This window comes from Lissotriton helveticus, chromosome 1_1 (genome assembly GCF_964261635.1).
Source record: "Lissotriton helveticus chromosome 1_1, aLisHel1.1, whole genome shotgun sequence".
In the NCBI taxonomy this organism is placed as follows: domain Eukaryota; kingdom Metazoa; phylum Chordata; class Amphibia; order Caudata; family Salamandridae; genus Lissotriton; species Lissotriton helveticus.
Genome location: NC_136057.1, coordinates 63,283,043 through 63,302,039, shown reverse-complemented (window position 1 = coordinate 63,302,039; position 18,997 = coordinate 63,283,043). Strand labels below are relative to the sequence as shown.

At 47.2% G+C, this 18,997-nt stretch overlaps 1 protein-coding gene and 1 long non-coding RNA gene across 2 annotated transcripts in view; one reads left to right on the top strand and one right to left on the bottom strand.

The window, feature by feature from the left end:
* LOC144825694 (uncharacterized) overlaps positions 1 to 8,233 on the bottom strand; it is a 72,033-nt gene extending 63,800 nt beyond the window's left edge. Inside the window, exon 1 of the long non-coding RNA XR_013609542.1 lies at positions 8,099 to 8,233. This is a non-coding gene — a long non-coding RNA (uncharacterized LOC144825694). The remainder of the gene's footprint in view (positions 1 to 8,098) is intronic.
* A 214-nt stretch (positions 8,234 to 8,447) lies between these two features.
* Positions 8,448 to 18,997, top strand: part of LOC144824277 (uncharacterized) — a 64,739-nt gene continuing 54,189 nt past the window's right edge. The window contains exon 1 of the mRNA XM_078683420.1: positions 8,448 to 8,485. The gene's annotated coding sequence lies outside the window, so the exon portion shown is untranslated. The remainder of the gene's footprint in view (positions 8,486 to 18,997) is intronic.

Genomic DNA, 18,997 nt, shown 5'->3' with positions numbered 1-18,997 from the left:
GCTACATACATCCCTTCTGTTCTCAAATTTGCTTGGGGCTGTCAAAATGTAAAGAGCTGCAATATATTTGTTTTAAAAAGTTGTGACGTTCAAGCGTGAAGCTTGGTTTATCTCTAAACTGAATTTTGTAGAGGTTCTGTTCCCGCACGATACTCGTTCCATATTCCAAGTGCTTCAACCCTGGTAGGTTATCAACTGCCTATTTGCAGATAATTTCTAAAAACTCTCTGTTAGTTTCTGCAAGAAATTGAATTATTATTTGTGGTGAAAGAGGAAAAATCACAACCCCTGTCAGAGTGAATTCTCAACGCCATTAAAAGTAACCTGGAGTCAACCCCCTGGTACCTAAGGCATGGAACAGGCAGGCTTAACATAGGACAATATGTAAAATATGTATGCAGAAACCAAAACAGTAAAAGTCAAAATGCAAAACAATAAAAATAAAAAAACGAAATAGAAAAATAATGTAAAATGTAATGAACAAAATAACACTAAAATGACAAAACCCAATAAGCGGAATCTGAGATATGAACTGTAATGCTTTAAGTAGCGATAGTGCCAAGAATCACAAGGTGCCAATGATACTCCATTGTTGCGGAAGACCTAGGCGTAGATTGATGGCGACCACGATGGAAGTCAGGTCGGATACACCAAGCAGGTTCGTGCTGGTCAAATATTTTACCTTTTGACTTTAGTCCTTTAAGTCTTCTTCCATAATAGGAGTGCACTTCAATAGCCCCTCAGGACCTCAGGGGAAGCACTTAGAGCCTCGTATGGGCTCAGTCAAGGACCAACAGCCGGGACCAGTTCAGTCCATGCCACTGGTCAGCTGGACAGTTGCAGCAAAGGCCTTTTTAGTGTTCTGTATCCTTGTAGGTTGAACACTACACAGCACATGGGCACATCTATTGTTAGTTTAGCAGGCACAGTGGCACCAGGGCTGAAGAAGGGGTAAGAGCTCACTGAAGCCTACCCTATGCCCACACAGGAGCAGCAATCATTAGTGAAGCAGGTGCAGGGAAGCTCACCAAGGTGCTATTTCCGTAATCAGATGTAGGATAATTATATAGGCAATCACCGTTGCATGCAAGGCCGTCTGTCTATCAGATCGGATAGACGGCCTTGCATACCCGACGAGACTACACGCTAGTACTTATACTAGGCAATAATCCTTTCAAGATTTTATCTGACTGGATGCGATGGTGATTACCAGCTTATTGATATTGCATCTCTTAATAAGAATAAGCGACTTGGTGTTCTTCAATAAGACTATTTCAATATGGATCAAAGGCATTAAAGCAATCATGAATGTACCAAACTGATGCTACGTTGATTGCCTATATATCAATACTACATCTGATTACATGCTTAGGCGATAGAACGTGGACAGTGGCCCTCTACTTCAGGGGCACTCATCAGTTCTATGCCCCTTTGAACTCAGTTGGATACCTCTATCTATACTCTCCTGAGACACTGAACTGACCCACGGGAAACTCCTCCCATCTGTGCAGCACCTAACTTTAACTTGTTCAAAGATACATCCCAGTTGGCAGACAGTACCACCATGGCAAACAAAAGTGATCTGGCTCAGTACACCCCTTGGATCAGACTTTTGTCCCCAACCCAAGGAAAACTCTGCGAATTAAGACAGCAATCAACAGAGGCCCCTGACAGAGGTCAGCTGAAAAAAACATCACAAACAAGCTGGTACGTGCCAATACACAGGTGAAGAGACCAAAAGTTTCCATACAGACCATGCTAGCACTACCTCCCATTAAAACCGATGTGGAAATTGCATCTCATGCTCGAGTGCCATTGAAGGAGATACATTTGAATACAGAGGCAAAAGTATCATACATGAAGAATTCAAAAATTACAATAGTACCAACGTAATATATTGTGTAATATGCCCATGCCAGCTTGCATACGTAGGTAAAACAACTCAGGCAGTAAAAAAGAGGATCACTCAACACAGATCAAGAATTAAATGCAAAGTCCATAATGCACCCATGGTACAACATTACGAAGAAAAAAAGACATGGGCACAAGACATAAAATGGACAGCCCTAAAACACGTAAAAGGATGTTGCAGATTCCATACTATTGCGCTTCGAAGCAAAAACTATCCTACGTCTGGGCAAAACAGACAATGGACTCAATGAGAAGAGCGAAATAATGCATTGCATATGAGGAGCCAACTACATAACACACAGCACAATATGCAGTAACATTCGTACTGATAGTTTTTTACTAGGTCCTGATGAATTGCCACTGATTCTCCAGACTATTAGGCATCAAACCTGTCGACCCCTTAAGTGTAAAGCGCAGTTATCCCGAACCATTACTTCAGATAGTCGCCACTCTTCCTCTTAACCAGGTGGGGAGCCAACCTCAATAAAAGTCATTCTTTGGACTACCCAACCTGTTTTAATCACTTACCTCCACTGCACCAAACGGCAAAGAACAAAAGATCACCACCTAAGAGTCCCTCTTTGGGGGCCCGTCAGGTCTTGCAGCGCCGACCCAACGAGGAGCAGGCCCAAATGATGAAGCATGGCACCTCGCTGGCTGGGGGTGTGAGGGCCCTAGTTCCGAAAGGAGGAATTCCCCTCCCGACGATTATTTTAGGACTGCCATTTCTCTTTGTGACAATACACGTTGTTGATCTCTCTTTACTTCTCTTGACCCACCTAAGGAACTGCATACCCTCTTCTCTAGTGATGGACCTTCCAAAAGCCCTTCTGTCCCCCTCTTGTTGATTAACATAAGGGGATTGCCTCCCTACTGTCAATGTTCATCTAGAACCTTCCTCTGCGCCCTCCGTGGATGCTGCTGTGCCGCCCGCTCTTTACATTCCTTGCCTCGCACCCTCGACGCGCGCCCCCCCTCCTTGCACCTCACTCTCCCAGCCCCCCCCTTGTGCCTCACTCTCCCAGCCCCCCCTCCTTGCACCTCACTCTCCCAGCCCCCCGCCCCTCCTCCTTGCTCCTCTCTCCCAGCCCCCCTGCCCCCCCTCCTTGCGCCTCACTCTCCCAGCCCCCGCCACCCCCCTCCTTGCGCCTCACTCTCCCAGCCCCCCCTCTTTGCGCCTCACTCTCCCAGCCCCCCACCCCCCCTCCTTGCGCCTCACTCTCCCAGCCCCCCGCCCCCTCCTTCCGCCTCACTCTCCCAGCCCCCCGCCCCCCTCCTTGCGCCTCACTCTCCCAGCCCCCCACCCCCCCTCCTTGCGCCTCACTCTCCCAGCCCTCCCGTCCCCCCTCCTTGCGCCTCACTCTCCCAGCCCCCCTCCTTGCCCCTCACTCTCCCAGCCCCTGCCACCCCCCTCCTTGCGCCTCACTCTCCCAGTCCCCCCGCCCCTGCCTTGCGCCTCACTCTCCCAGCCCCTCCTCCTTGCGCCTCACTCTCCCAGCCCCCCTGCCCCCCCTCCTTGCTCCTCACTCTCCCAGCCCCCCGCCCCCCTCCTTGCGCCTCTCTCCCAGCCCCCCGCCCCCCTCCTTGCGCCTCACTCTCCCAGCCCCCCGCCCCCCTCCTTGCGCCTCACTCTCCCAGCCCCCGCCGCCCCCCCTCCTTGTGCCTCACTCTCCCAGCCCCCCGCCCCCTCCTTGCGCCTAACTCTCCCAGCCCCCCGCCCCCCTCCTTGCGCCTCACTCTCCCAGCCCCCCCGCCCCCTCCTTGCGCCTCACTCTCCCAGCCCCCCCTCCTTGCGCCTCACTCTCCCAGCCCCCCTCCTCCTTGCACCTCACTCTCCAGCCCCCCTCCTTGTACCTCACTCTCCCAGCACCCCCGCCCTCTCCTTGCGCCTCGCTCTCCCAGCCCCCCCCGCCCATAGCTGCCAAGGTTTCAGGTTGCTATGTGTGACATTTCCATAATTTCAGTGTACTTATGGGTGACATTTCAATGACTATGAGTGACGCCTTCTCGCGAGCAAAATCAAGCAGTGAAGACGAGGGAAACATATGGATATCAGAAACTTGCACTAATTTGAGCAACGAGAAGGTGTTCTTAAAACTACAGCAAAGCACGAGAAATAGAAGGGCACTAACCAGTGACAGAGTGCGTGACTGCAGTTTTCAGTAACAGAGGGCAGACAGGCACTGCAGCAGCTCAGAAGATGATCTAACTGATCTGATCATTCATGATTGCGTGCTAGCCTAAAAAGCTAATTTTATAGCATGGCAAGTGCAACTAGTAGATTATAACTACACTCAGTCTCAGCAATTACTTTTTTTGCGAGCCTGGCGAGCTGGAGCATCAGCAATAGGCATGCCCTGCCACACTCAGCAGCCTGGCTGCCGGTCCCCATGGCAGGATAAACTCCACAAGACAATGTAGAAACTACTAAAACAAATGCAGGATTTAACAGAAAATGTATACTTTGTTAAACAAGAACACAGGCAGAACTGGGACAGAAAGTGTCCCCCTGGCTTTAAAAGCAACAACTACCAGTACGCTTGGGGTATACAATCAAAACGTAAAAAATGATGTCAGATATATAAGGGGTAGCAGTGCACTCTAGGGGAAGCAGTGTTCCTATGTGGAATGTGTTAAAAGCCATGCTCCATTTGCACGAGATCTGGGCAGAAACTACAGTGTCTTGGTGCTCCGGAAACACATGTTTTCCTCCTTGAATACTTTCCTTGAGCTACCTTGCTAAGACACTTGGACGTCAATTACAGTTTAAATTCCCACCTTCAAAGCAGCATGTAGTGCCTTGAAGTGAGCCAAATGAGCTATGTATTTTATTGAAGCCTGCAAGTGCAACACTGCTACACAAACCTACTCACTGCACTGGTGTGTTGTGGCATCAGTACTGTGAAGCCTGCAAGTGCAACACTGCTACACAAACCTACTCTCTGTACTGGTGTGCTGTGGCATCAGTACTGTGAAGCCTGCAAGTGCAACACTGCTACACAAACCTACTCACTGTACTGGTGTGCTGTGGCATCAGTACTGTGAAGCCTGCAAGTGCAACACTGCTACACAAACCTACTCACTGCACTGGTGTGCTGTGGCATCAGTACTGTGAAGCCTGCAAGTGCAACACTGCTACACAAACCTACTCACTGTACTGGTGTGCTGTGGCATCAGTACTGTGAAGCCTGCAAGCGCAACACTGCTACACAAACCTACTCACTGCACTGGTGTGCTGTGGCATCAGTACTGTGAAGCCTGCAAGTGCAACACTGCTACACAAACCTACTCTCTGTACTGGTGTGCTGTGGCATCAGTACTGTGAAGCCTGCAAGTGCAACACTGCTACACAAACCTACTCTCTGTACTGGTGTGCTGTGGCATCAGTACTGTGAAGCCTGCAAGTGCAACACTGCTACACAAACCTACTCTCTGTACTGGTGTGCTGTGGCATCAGTACTGTGAAGCCTGCAAGTGCAACACTGCTACACAAACCTACTCACTGCACTGGTGTGCTGCGGCATCAGTACTGTGAAGCCTGCAAGTGCAACACTGCTACACAAACCTACTCTCTGTACTGGTGTGCTGTGGCATCAGTACTGTGAAGCCTGTAAGTGCTACACTGCTACACAAACCTACTCTCTGTACTGGTGTGCTGTGGCATCAGTACTGTGAAGCCTGCAAGTGCAACACTGCTACACAAACCTACTCACTGCACTGGTGTGCTGCGGCATCAGTACTGTGAAGCCTGCAAGTGCAACACTGCTACACAAACCTACTCACTGTACTGGTGTGCTGCGGCATCAGTACTGTGAAGCCTGCAAGTGCAACACTGCTACACAAACCTACTCACTGCACTGGTGTGCTGTGGCATCAGTACTGTGAAGCCTGCAAGTGCAACACTGCTACACAAACCTACTCTCTGTACTGGTGTGCTGCGGCATCAGTACTGTGAAGCCTGCAAGTGCAACACTGCTACACAAACCTACTCTCTGTACTGGTGTGCTGCGGCATCAGTACTGTGTCACCCTGTCGCTTGGTGGTGTTACAATAAAATGGAAATGAAGTGACAGTTCGCTAACTCAGTGCTGTGCAAGGAACAATTCTTCTCACAGCCGTAAGTGTTTCTCATACACTGAGAGGCAGGCCTGACAGTGCACCTGCGGGTCAGATGCACATTTGGTTGATGTTTAAACCCAATTTCGCATGACACCTGCAAATTGCTGGTAATTTGCCAGGTGTGCATTGTTTAAAATATATTGCCTGATTTGTTGCTCAATAGAAGTGATTTTTTTGGTCTTTTTCGCTGGGTTTTTCAGTAAGGGAAAGACAGATAATCTATTTTTTCTCCTTCCTTTGGCACTGAGGTGGTGAGCTGCCTGTCTATGCCCTTGCGCTGATGGATGTCTGTCTGTCTGTGTTTTCAATCAAGGTGTTATATCCTCGATGTGAGCCTTTGATATGTAACTGTGCCCTGTGTGGTCAGTGAGCTGCTGATTGCTCCTTAAGTGCGCCAGCTTTAAAGTTGTTGAGCTGTACATCACCCCCTGCTGGCGTTGCAGCATTTGCCTCAGTGCTTTTTACACTACTCCTCTCTGAAACAATAAGTATCGGTATAAAAATAAGATTAGCTGAGAACCCTGCCCTCGGTGCTGGCTAAATATTACCTTCTAGGGCTGGGTCCCACTATAGTTCATCCCTGCCTGATAAACGTGCATGAGAGCGGAGGAAGTTGAAAATCACAACTTTCCCAAGGTTGAGATTTTCCCGAGTACATAAGCAGGCACCAGGGCCTTCATTTTTAAGATTCTGGGCACTCACACTCCCTCTGAAGTTTCGGGTCACTGAGTTTTTATCCCCTTAATTACCAGCAGCTCTAGTCCTCTACGCCAACAGAGAGAAGTGGAGGCCTGGGGATGGCGCTGCAGCTGGCATCAATGGGTTCTCTGGGCCAACAGGCCTCGGACTTCCCTGAGGCCGACTTTGGCCTTTACATAAACAGACAGGCAGCGACTTACGAGGGAAGCACTAGAGGCCGGGCCCTGGTCACGAGGCAGGTGCTGCAATGGCCCTTTGCATCTCGGAGAGGCTTCCGGTCTGCTGGGTACCTGTGGGGGTCGGATGAGTTAATTTACCTTCGTCTAATATGAGGGCTGGCGCAGAAATAAAATCTGCTTTGGGAATTAGAGTGGTGGCCACATAGCCTAGAGTCAACCGGTGTCGGTATTTGCAATTACCACACACAGACACAGTACTCACTTGGGCCGCAGATGAAATTCAGTCCGGCCTCGAAGCTGCGGTGGGTGGAACTCCATAATTTCAGGCAGCTACTCTAGTCTGCGAGGCTGGCTGCAGCAGGCTCATGCCGTAAAACACCCCAAGCCATGGCAATCCGGTTTTGCCGCCCAGCCCTGCCTCCGGTGATAAATAATCCAGGCGGTCCGGACTCCTGTGAGTCCCGAGCGGAGGAGCCGTCCAATGACAGTCAGTCATTGGACACACTACCTCGATGACGTCAGGTTGACAGGCAATGGAAGCCGCGCCCCGCCGGGAATCGCAATACATTGTGCTACATTGTAGCCGTTGAATGAGAGTATGAGAGTGGCCCTGGCAGCAGTCTTAACACTGCTGGGAGCCCCGAGCTGGCTGCAGGAGCAGCGCGCACACCACGGGTGGCGCCGCTCTGCAGCATTTCATAGTTTTAGGGAGCACTTTCAGTGACAGTTACAGCTCAGCTGAGCCGCATGGGTATGCGTGACAATGCATTTCAGTGCGGTAATGCGGAGTACGACACTGAAATGCGTTAGTGTCACGTCTGATGCGTGAAACTTGGCAGGACTGGGTGTGAGGTCAGTTCACCTGCCCCCTCCCCCCTGATGATGGTGTGAGGTCAGTACACCTGCCCCCTCCCCCCTGATGATGGTGTGTGGTCAGTACACCTGCCCCCTTCCCCCTGATGATGGTGTGAGGTCAGTACACCTGTCCCCCCTCTCCCCTGATGATGGTGTGAGGTCAGTACACCTGTCCCCTCCTCCCCCCTGATGATGGTGTGAGGTCAGTACACCTGTCCCCCCTCCCCTCTGATGATGGTGTGAGGTCAGTACACCTGTCCCCTCCTCCCCCCTGATGATGGTGTAAGGTCATTCACAGTCCTTAGGTTGCAGATGGTTGTGAGAGGCTCACTTACCTCGGCTGTAAGTGAAGGTGCCTGCAGCTAGGGCTCACTGGAAGATAGGGGGCTGCTGGTGCTGACTCTGCCCCCGCTGACCCGGAAGCAGACATTTGTGAGAGGGCGGGGGGCGGGGCTTATGTTATCCTGACAGGAGGCTTTATTCCGCCTCCGGGGCTGGTGCTGACTCTGCTCCTAGTGACCTGGATACTGTTCACCTCTCCGGCCTGAGGAGCCAATCAGCGTCTGGTAAAGGGGAGACTCTGCCGGCGCTGACCCGGAAGCAGCCATTTGTCTCAGAAAACAGAGATGCTTTAAACAACCTCCGCTCGGAGCTGCCGCTGCCTCCGGTCACCCGGAAGTGGATCTGTTCGGGAGTTACAGAGGAAGCAGAGGCAAGGGGAGGTGAGTCTAGGGGGGAGGGGACACCAGAGGGCAGTGGGGGCTTCGAGGTGAGTCCAGGGGGAGGGCGGAGGGGACACCAGAGGGTAGTGGGGGCTTCGAGGTGAGTCCAGGGGGGAGGGGGGAGGGGACACCAGAGGGCAGTCGGGGCTTCGAGGTGAGTCCAGGGGTCATTATTCTTGCCTCCATGTACTCAGAGGCAGAGGGGCTCCTGATTGTTGTTCAGGCTGACGGTGCTTCCATGCTGTGTGTCATGCAGCAGATCTTTGGTTCTAAGAGCTTTAGAGCTCAGAGGTTTGTTCGCCTGAAGGGAGATCTGTCCACATGTCTGGACAGAATATCACCTCTTCTCAATGATTCATATTTAGGTTTTCCTAATGACCCTAAATGTTGTACAATGTTTGAAAGCGGATGAGCTTTGGTCAGTGGGACTCAAGCTAGATGCTGAAGGCCATTTGTTGATTGCCAAAAGCCGTTTGGTCCTGTCAGATCAGCTGATCTGGTCAGATGGGTTGGGCATTTTATGGCAGAAGACGGGGGAGACGTGAGTACATTTGGGCACACTCACTCAGGGGCTCAGTGCTGCCCAAAACATTTTTATTAGGCTCTAGCTTGTAGAATATTATGAGGGTATAGATATGCTAATCTGATTCTACTATCAAGACATTTTATTATAAGCCAATGTGGCATCTGTGCTCGTTGACAAGCTTTAAACAAGCATAATCTCAGCCTCTGGTCATGACATAGAACAAAATATATTATAGCTTTTTCCTTAGGAATTTTCAATTCTATTAAGGGCACGAGGTAAAGGCTATCCCACTGTGAGTCAACATGTGCATTTGATGTGAATTAGGGCCTCATTTACATGTTGTCAGCATGTCCAATGTGGATGCTGGTCATGTAGTAATTGTTTTACTGTTTCTTACCACCAGAAGGAACAATAAAAATATTATATTGCTCCGCTCACCATGGGAGAAGACTCCCATGGCGAAAGGAGCATTATATTTTTTGTTTACAAAAAGAAAATCCAGTTTCAGGATTTTCTTTTTGCAAATAAAAAACAATTGCTCCATGCTACAGGACTGCGTCCTGCTAGCACAGCCCCATAGAATAGAGTAATACACATTGCCAGGAACCGCCGTCATGTTTTGATAAATTACTGCCTGCGTGGCGGTCATTTATAAATTTGTCGGACGGCCTCTCCACCCTGGGGATAGAGTAATTTACTTTCGTCCCATGGCGGAACTACATACCATCCACCCAATATTAAATCAAGCTCTTAAAATTATATTCTATGATTGTGCCGGGTTTGAATATGTTCATTCGATGTCCTTCTCTGTTATTTGTATTGTTCTGTTTTGGGTTGGACGTTACCTTGTTTGAAGTTGTTTCATGTACTGAGCAGAAGTAAAGGCCGTTCTAGAAAGCTGCACAGCCATAGGGGCATTGCACCATTAACAGGTTGGATCCTGTGGTTCTTCTGGAGTTGCTGTCTTTAGTGAGAAAGTTTTCTCTTCCATGACCACCTGAAGGGTTTTACACGATAGTGGAATTCTGTATCGTAACATCCATAGTGGAGTTAAAGTGACTTTTTGTTCTTCTGGATGTGAAGTTCCAAGTTGTTGATCTTTTGTTGGATTGAGCAAAGAAAGAGGCGTAGTTTTGGTGTGTCTGGTTGATAAAGGGACATGTATGTGCTGATTAGTCACTGAATTGATGGGAAATCTAGTTTTTGGTGTTTGACTGTTCTTAATGCCGCTGCGAATATTGCAGCAAAGACTGAAAAGCACAATCTTCACCTCCATGTTGTTAATAAGATTGATTGTTCTTGACGCAAAACCTGCTAAACCTTTTATCCTTTTAAATCTTCTATTACGTTGTACACTCCAGTGCACGTGAACAGTATCTAGCTCACAGAAAGCCCTTTAAATGTTCAATTGTGGCATCCACTCGAGTGAGCGTGAACAGCTTCCTGTGTGAGATGCATGTATGATGCCTCTCCATCTCTAGGATTCTCTGAGGCCACATGTCATGTGTTGCTATGTACTGCAGGAGAGGGAATGATTTAGAACATTCTTCAGCCTGGCTCATGAGGCAGCAGGGTTAACACCCTCATCGCAGAGGTACTATCAAAAGTTCACCTGCTCTTCTCTCTTAATGCTGGTAAGTGAGATTTGACACCTCACACCTGAAATATTGAATGTTGTGCCAGTATATTCCAGGGAATCTTCCTTTTCAACACTGCTTTAGCTCATTATACATCTGGTACATGTCCTTCCTACTGATACAGCTGTGTGGACTCTGGCCGTGAACCAAAGATTATCTGCCACTGCCATCAACTTGTGACCACTTATGTAGCACCACGATATGCAGTGTATTATCACCTCTCCATCACCAGACTCTGACTTCAAACATCCATCACCAACATTCTACCACATCTTGCACACACCACAGTAGCATAGGTAGGTCGCAGGTTTAGCCTCGCCCAGTGAACACCACAAGGTCTCTGTCTCCTTCCTTCAGAATGTGCATTGAAGTTAGACTGTGGAGCTTGGCCTTAGGGGTCAAGAACTGAGAGGAGCAGCTCAGGGTGTGGACACAACACATGATGGGAGACAGTAACTTGCTTACCTTCCAACTCACTCGGTGCCGCCGTGTGTCACACAATATTGGCTGAGCAAGTGATATCACACGGTTCGCACACAATTAGCTGGAATAGAGTAGAGAGCAGGTGTCCAGTGAATTATTTGGGGGTTCTGTGACGCTGATGTCCTTGTCAGTGTGAAACTTCCTCGGACAGTGGCGGCTGCCTGAGAAACTTTGATTTTTGTGTTGGGGGTGGAGGGGTGAATTTAAAGTGCCTCGGGTTGTGCTCTGCGCAAAGCCCTGTCATCTTCAAGGACCTGCCCCCCACCACACATCTTGAAAAATGTTCATATGTTGGCAGGTCTCAGCCTGTGACCCCTCTAATGCTGATGAGCACCCTCAAACCTTTAGAGTTCCATAAGTTTCATACATCTGGGGTGGAGCACCAGTGGTATTCCATCTTAAATGTTCCAAAGTGCTCTCAGATATGCAAAGTTAAAGCGAATTCTATGTTGGGACCAGAGGCTTCTGATATCGCATTTCTCTGTCTGTTTTTATTAGCTCAGCAGCTCATCAGCAACATTGAACTATAAAACACATTCTGGGACTACCTGTTCCATGGGAGACCCAAGCCTAAAGAAAACAGTCACTAATAACAGCTCCTCCTTTCTAGCAAAACAGACTACCAGGAAAAGCACCTTCTTTTTTTTTTTTGTTGCTCAGCAGCCGGATAAGGGTTTTTTCATATATGGGTATTACAGGGAAACAATGTGCATGATTTGTGACTGCTCTGCTACTTTAATTTCCATATGTCAAGTCATCCCCTGGGGTGTTTGTCATTATTCTCGTTAAATAGTTTTCCCCACCGAGTTCTTGGTGTTTTATCAGCCTGGCCTCTCGCCTCCTGTGACAGCTGTGTTTGGCAGTTGGGGGTCAGGAAGTGCACACACGGTGACTGCACCCTTGCAACAGCTTGAACTGTTCGCTCACCGCTGGGAGTTTTAGTGCTGCATGCCCCAGTCAGTAATCCGCATCACACAGTGACGGGTGTGCGCTTCTAGAGGGTGCTTGAGTTAGAATGCACAGCTTTGCATCTCACAAGCACCCAGCACTCTTTCCTCTCCGGAGAGCATACGTGTAATTTCAAAGCTGCATTACTTACCTTTTTTCCCTCCTGAAAGCTGACATTTGTGCACGAGGTAGGGATGTATTGTGGGGAGTACATTAGGTGCTCATCTGCATAGCATGATTTGTCCCATGTATCCAAGGGTGTTTTTGGGATACGTGCAGTAATCTAAGGAAAACCGTGGTGAGTGACAATTGGCTTGAGGGCAATTACCCTCCTACATTCCAAGTAGCCATTCCTAATGCCAGGGTCAATATTTACAATTACACCTGCGTACCATGGCAGATGATGGGGGTGGGGCGCACCCTAGTCAACCAGGTGGTCCCCCCTTTGATGAAGCGTTTGATGCTATAGATGAATCTTTACAAAAAACGGTCTCCAACTTATTGGAGCAGGTGAGCAGGCAAATCATCTTATTAGCATTGAAACGCTCTGTTGACCTCAGCTGGGGAAAGCTTGGGCAGTCTCGTGTCCCATAGAAGTTCGAGGGAAGTCATGAAGCTGGGGTAAATCCAAGGCCAAAAGATCATCACAGGCTCCTACTTCTAATGCTTGGAAAGGCTGAGGCAGGACTTCCTTGAAAAGGCGCCTGTCATCCTTAGACAACAGTGGGGCCGAGTTTGATCCTGACCATAGCCCTGGAGAGGAGGATTCACTTGCACTCGCAGACCTCGATGATGGGGCTGATTCTGAAGCTCATGGCCTGGTTGATGGAATGGGCGAGGAACCGGGCCCTCGTCTCATTCTTCATGTCCATAAAGATAAGCCTCTTGCCTCTGAATCTTAGAGAGTCCCATGTGGTGAAACGCTGAGGAGCCGATGAGAGCCCAAGAGGTAGGCAGATCACTAACATTGCAGCAAGTGGCATATGATCAAGAGTCGCTGGACTCGAAACGCGTCATGCCTGTGAATTTTTCAATCAAAGAACATCTCAAGAAGTTCTGGTGTGGTCCGTACAGCGTTGTAGGAAGCGCATGTTCCATTTGGATTTACAGAGGTGTCTGGCACACTTCATAATGGGCCCCGATCTGCGAGGAAGAGGCACTTCAAACTGTCAGGGTGATGGAATGAAGCTCGGAGCTTTCTTTGAAGGAGTGCCCTCTGGCTTCAAAAGTGAACAGGAACAGAGTTTGAGATGGAAGGGCCACTGAGTGCGGCCCACCCCAACTGGGTGAATGGACTTTTTCAGCAGCTTGGATTTGCAGAGGAATTTTCCTTAGCACTGAATACTTGAGGCAACGAGTTTAGAAGATAAACGATGAGCTGCGCGGAAACTCAGTGGTAATGAAAGTGACATGGTGCACCGTGTCCAAGGAATGGAACTGTCCGTTTGAAAGCATGTGTTACACTCGGTACACTGTGGACTAAGTGGTGTTTTACCGAAATCGACTTTGGAAACCAGCGTGAATGTAAAGGCCAGCTAGGGAGCACTTTGGGAAATGTAGTCCCTTATGAGTTAATTAAAAAGCTATCGAGAATATGTAACAAAGGGAAACTATGATAGTAATACCATTTGGGGGTTACAAGGCAACCTAAACCGATAAGTACTCACCTTTGTTTCTATCAAAATACAGTGATAATTACCTCTAAGAAAGAACTGTCCCTTTAAACTGGAAGCAACGGACCTTTGTCCCTTTTCAATGTCTTAGAAGCTACGTTTTTTAAACTCTAACGAACCCACTGACATTGCAGCAAGTGGCTTATGATGAAGAGTCGCTGGACTTGAAACGCGTCAATGCTGAGAATTTTTCTATAAAACAACATCTCAAGTAGTTCTGGTAAGCTCCGTACAGCGTTGTAGGAAGCGCATGTTCCTTTTGTATTTACAGAGGTGTCTGACACACTTCATAACGGGCCCCGATCCGCGAGGAAGAGGCACTTCAAACTGTCAGATATATACATATATATATCCCAACGTAGAAAGGTAGCCCTCGATGGGAGCGCCCTTCAGGAAAAGCACTTGTTGCCGTGAGGACCACAGACTGCTGGTATTCAGAGCTGGCATCCAACATGAACAGGCTTTACGCGTTTCGAATTACTATTCTTGATCACAAGCCCCTATGTTAAAAGAGACCAACAGAAACTGAGCTGGGAACACCTGTGTTTTATTCAAAGGTCACTCTTCCAGGGCGTGTTCTTCTGCCCGCTTGGGCTTCTGGTATTTGGAGTCTCAGAAAATTACAATCCGCAGTGGGTGTTTGCTGGCTCTTATGATAAAAATATATACAGCAGCCCCCGAAGTCCAACAGTAGCTGTACATTAAACAGTCACTCACTTTTAGTGCCTCTCCATTCCTTTAGTGTGTAGGAAGTCCACAAGTGCAACCTTTTTACGTTGGGATAATAGCGGCTATGTCTAGTCGCGGGAGCAGCCCGCAGCGATCAGTGTGGATCCTGAGCGTGTGGACTTCCTACGCACTAAAGGAATGGAGAGGCACTAAAAGTGAGTGACTGTTTAATGTACAGCAACTGTTGGACTTCGGGGCTGCTGTCAACCCACTTGGGACTGCATATGTTTTGATAATAAAAATAATATTTTGTAATACATTTAATCTATGAATTGCTTTTCTCTTCAGTGCGAACGCATAGATTGTTTTATGTACCCATGCACGTAACCTGGTGCTTCTGTTCGTTTTTCTAAATAACTTAATAGGATGGAAACCTTTCTGCACAATAGCTAAGAAATCTCAGCTCTTTCTATTAGGGTTCTGTTAAAAGGTCTTTTCCCCATGATGATAAGCAGTTGTCTCCAAACGTTCATAGTGTCATAGCCTCGTCATTCCCAGGACTTTCAGTCCTGCATCATCTCTGGTCGAGGACTGTATGCAACATTTCTCTAACAAGTTTACTTGTCTTCCCCTTCTTCGCGCATATATACTCCTCGATCCTGATGTTATTCCTTCAGGACCTCTTCTCTAAGTCCTCCTGCTTTTCCTGAAATATTATATTTATTTTCCCCAGCTAAGTTATGTGGCGGGGTTATTGCTGTAGCTGAGAGAATCTGTTTGTCGCCTCCTACAATGACTTCATCTTGTTATCCAACTCATCCGTGTCCCTTTGTATGTCAGCTTCACAGAAACGTTCAATTTATAATTCACTCTCACACTGTTGCACCAACTGCGTGACACAACAAAATAAAAACTTAATGGGGAGATTGATTCACATACCTTCCCCCCTGGTAGAGACCACTTCAGCACCTAGTATTATCTGACACAGGGAGTTCTCCACTTTATTGTGATGTATTCCTATAGGTCCTGAATCGATCCCCCTATTCCTGACCCTATTCTGGTTAGTAAACTAACAAGTTAACTAGTAATCAGCCCATGAGGCAGAAAATCCCCATGATGCAGATACCGTTATCTGACGCAGTCACACTACGGCACAGGAACGTGTTATCTGATTAGGTCATAACGCTTGCGATCTAATTAGACAAGCGATATTCCTCCAGCCCCTGATAAGGCATACGGAGTTCTCATAACAAATCAAACCTATGACAACCTGGGCAAAACCCTGCGGCCATTGTTTTGATTTCACCAAGAACTTCAGCAAAAAGAATGTGCTAACGAGCAAGTCGTATGACATCCTTATTGACGTATCTATGTCCATCCTTACGTCAATCTCGGCACCTTAAAGGTATAAATATTACCGATCTTGCCCTATGCAAACACACGCGTGGTGACGAGACGGAGCAGCCATACTTGCCGAAGCGAAGAGCAGAGCAGACCCCGCTGGCGCAGCCCCGCCTTCCTGACGCGCTGAGACGCGCTGCTTTCTCCTGCTGAGAATTCCAGCCCCGGCGTTTCTGGGCAGCCCTCGCAGGCAGCCTGGAATATCGAGACCAGAGAGAGAGAGAGATACCATCCCTCATTCATCCTAACTTCCAGGTACAGAACTGAATAACCCCTCACAGAGAATTCTTTAGTTATTCACTTGGCAAAAACAAACTTAACTTAAACTGTAACTTTCTACTCCCGCCCACGTATTAGGCTTAGGTCAGGTACACGGGGTAGGCGTATTTAGAAACACCAGTTGAGTACGTTTAGTCAAATGTATATGTGTATGTAATATATTTTATTCATTTTAAAACATCATATGGCTTAGAAACCATATCAATGTTTTTACAGTATTATTTTATACTATTGCTTTTAATGTATGCACTTTACTTAACTATAAGTATTGCAATAATATCGATCCATTTCTCTTGTATGAGAAAAGAGACTGATCAATAAATACCACCTTTTTATTGAACACGCCCGTCTCTTCCTTTTCTCTACATTCTGATGAGACTAAGAATGCACGTACTGACTGAGTAAAATAAATTGCCTTTTGTTCACACGACTCTCGAGATATACTCTTGATTAGGGGAGAGCAAAGTTGTCATGTTCTATGGTTGTCAGAAACTAAATCCCTTCTTGTCTAATCAGGGGAGTTAATTCTTTCCTGAACATTCGAGAAAGTTTCTAGTGAACTCTGAGCTAAGCTGGCAAACCCAAAACTTTAAGTCTAGTATCGACAGTAGTAGACCTAGTTAACGTCTGGTCTAGGCCTTTACTATTGTAGGTGTTATTCCAATGCGCAGAGCCTATTGGGATGATAGGAACTACACTACATGGCGCCCAACGCGTTTGGAAAGGGCGATAAAACTAACGTAAGACATTTAGAGTAACTCAGTCGTGCTTTCTCACTCAGACCCCTTTTCCCATAATACTCCAAAGACGTCTGGAGAGGGTGAAAGGTAATATCCGCCAGACCTCGCAGGAGGGAACTCCTATGTATGGTTCTTGGTATAATCAACGTTGAAGGATACACAGTTCCAAAATATTGAGCATCTAATCTTTGTTTCCACAAGAAACCTGATCTGCAAACAAACAAAATAACCTTTTGGACAGTAAAATGTCAGACAATGAGGATGAAAGAGAGGCAGTTAGATTAGCCACTGAACTCGCAGCAGCTGATGCTACTATGCAAGATGCAGACCCGGATATAATACTCATCCCGGTCATCAAAAGGAGATCTATAACTTTAAAACTTATAGAAAATGGACTGACACCTAGAGGTGGCACAGTCATATTCGTAATTGAGGCACACGAATATCGGCAGACAGAGGTATACTATTCATGGATAAATTTTCCAGCAGCAAATCCTGTAACAAAGTACTTCCACTATTACAAAATAGAGGAACCTCCTGAAATGTACACTCCTTTCGAGGAGGTGGAAGTACCACTTAAATTTCAAGAGCATTTGCTCTTATTTAATGGCGCCCTAAAACATAACAATCACATCACCAGGCTCGGTCCTTTAGGTAGACCAGGAGCAACGTGGCCGGTCCTAGCCGGATACACACCACATCCAGACATCGAAGGGATGTCTGCAGCAGAGCTGTTAACACAGCTAAAACAATTAATAAAAATACATAGACAATTAGTCCAATATGTGATGCGGACTTCAACAATTCAGCCAGCGATTAAACTTCCACAGCTGACCCCTCACCAGGGGAATACAAATAAAATTACACCACAGAACATCCAATCCTGCCTAGGTAAGGTACCGGCTAAACGGGAACAAATACCATTCTGGTTGGCACAGAAAATCACCCAAATAGAGGCGGTGTTTCCTGACACCACCCCATTAGAAAAACACAGGATTCTGACTATCTGTCTCCCAATGGGAATCGCACGACACATAGAGGACTGTGACACTTGGGGTACAGTCTTTGCTTCCATCTACACAAAAACGCTCGGTGTTCCATCCATTTCGGTAATACCAGATGTGCTAAAACAAATTCAAGACGAATATGGTCCAGAACCCGCTTTAACTCTTGGTATGAAATTACTAAAAGACTTCAAGCAGGTCTCGGCTATACTATTAGCCAACATAAAAGGAGAAGCAGCAAACGTGGCGATCCGCCAGAGGTTAAAAGAGACAGATATAGCAGACCAACCAGCGGAAATAGCCAGAATCATAGAAAAATCCTATGAGGAACTAGGTAGAGATAGTTTAGGTGGAATACCAGTAAAACCACAACTGATTGAAAGTCCTGAAAAAATATTTTATAATAATAAATCTACATCACCAAAAAAGAACTGGGATGGAAACAAACAATCCAATCCTAAAGAAAAGAAATTCCAGTCCAGAGGAAGGTCTCCTAGGCGAAGAGAAAAATCTCCGAACCAGAGACACAGGTCACCAGAAAGTGACCCCTCTGGGAATAGATATAACCTTAGAAATAGGGATAATATAAAAAAGCCTGATAGATATCAAGACATTGATACACGTCCCTCTCAATCTTTTCAGACTTTCTCGCAGAAATCGGAAAGAAGAGGACGATCAGAACAAAGAGAAGAGCACGCCAAGTCCAAAGACAAGGAACCTGCTCAGCTAAAAAAGAAATTACAATTTCCAAAAAAGAAGGTAGCCAGTATCAAGGTAGTTAACAATGCCGAGAATACTGAGGACACAACTGAAAAACGGGGAATGGGCTCAGACAATGCTAGACAGCGCAGCAGAAGTGAGCATAGCTCGCAAAGTCCTTATGAATCATCTGGAGACAGTGGACACGAATGAATATCTTCAAGTGGAAACAGCGGACACCAGAGTTAGCAAACCTCACAAAATATACGAAATAACATTGCGTATAGAGGGGGATAAGACTAGAAAAATTAGGGGACTATTTTGGGATAATCTCTCCAAGGGCTATGACATCCTTCTAGCTGAAAAAGACTGGCCACCAGAGTTTGTCAGGGAGTGCCCTCACGGCGAAGAAGTAATTATGCCTGCCTTCTCAAATCATATTCTTATTCATAA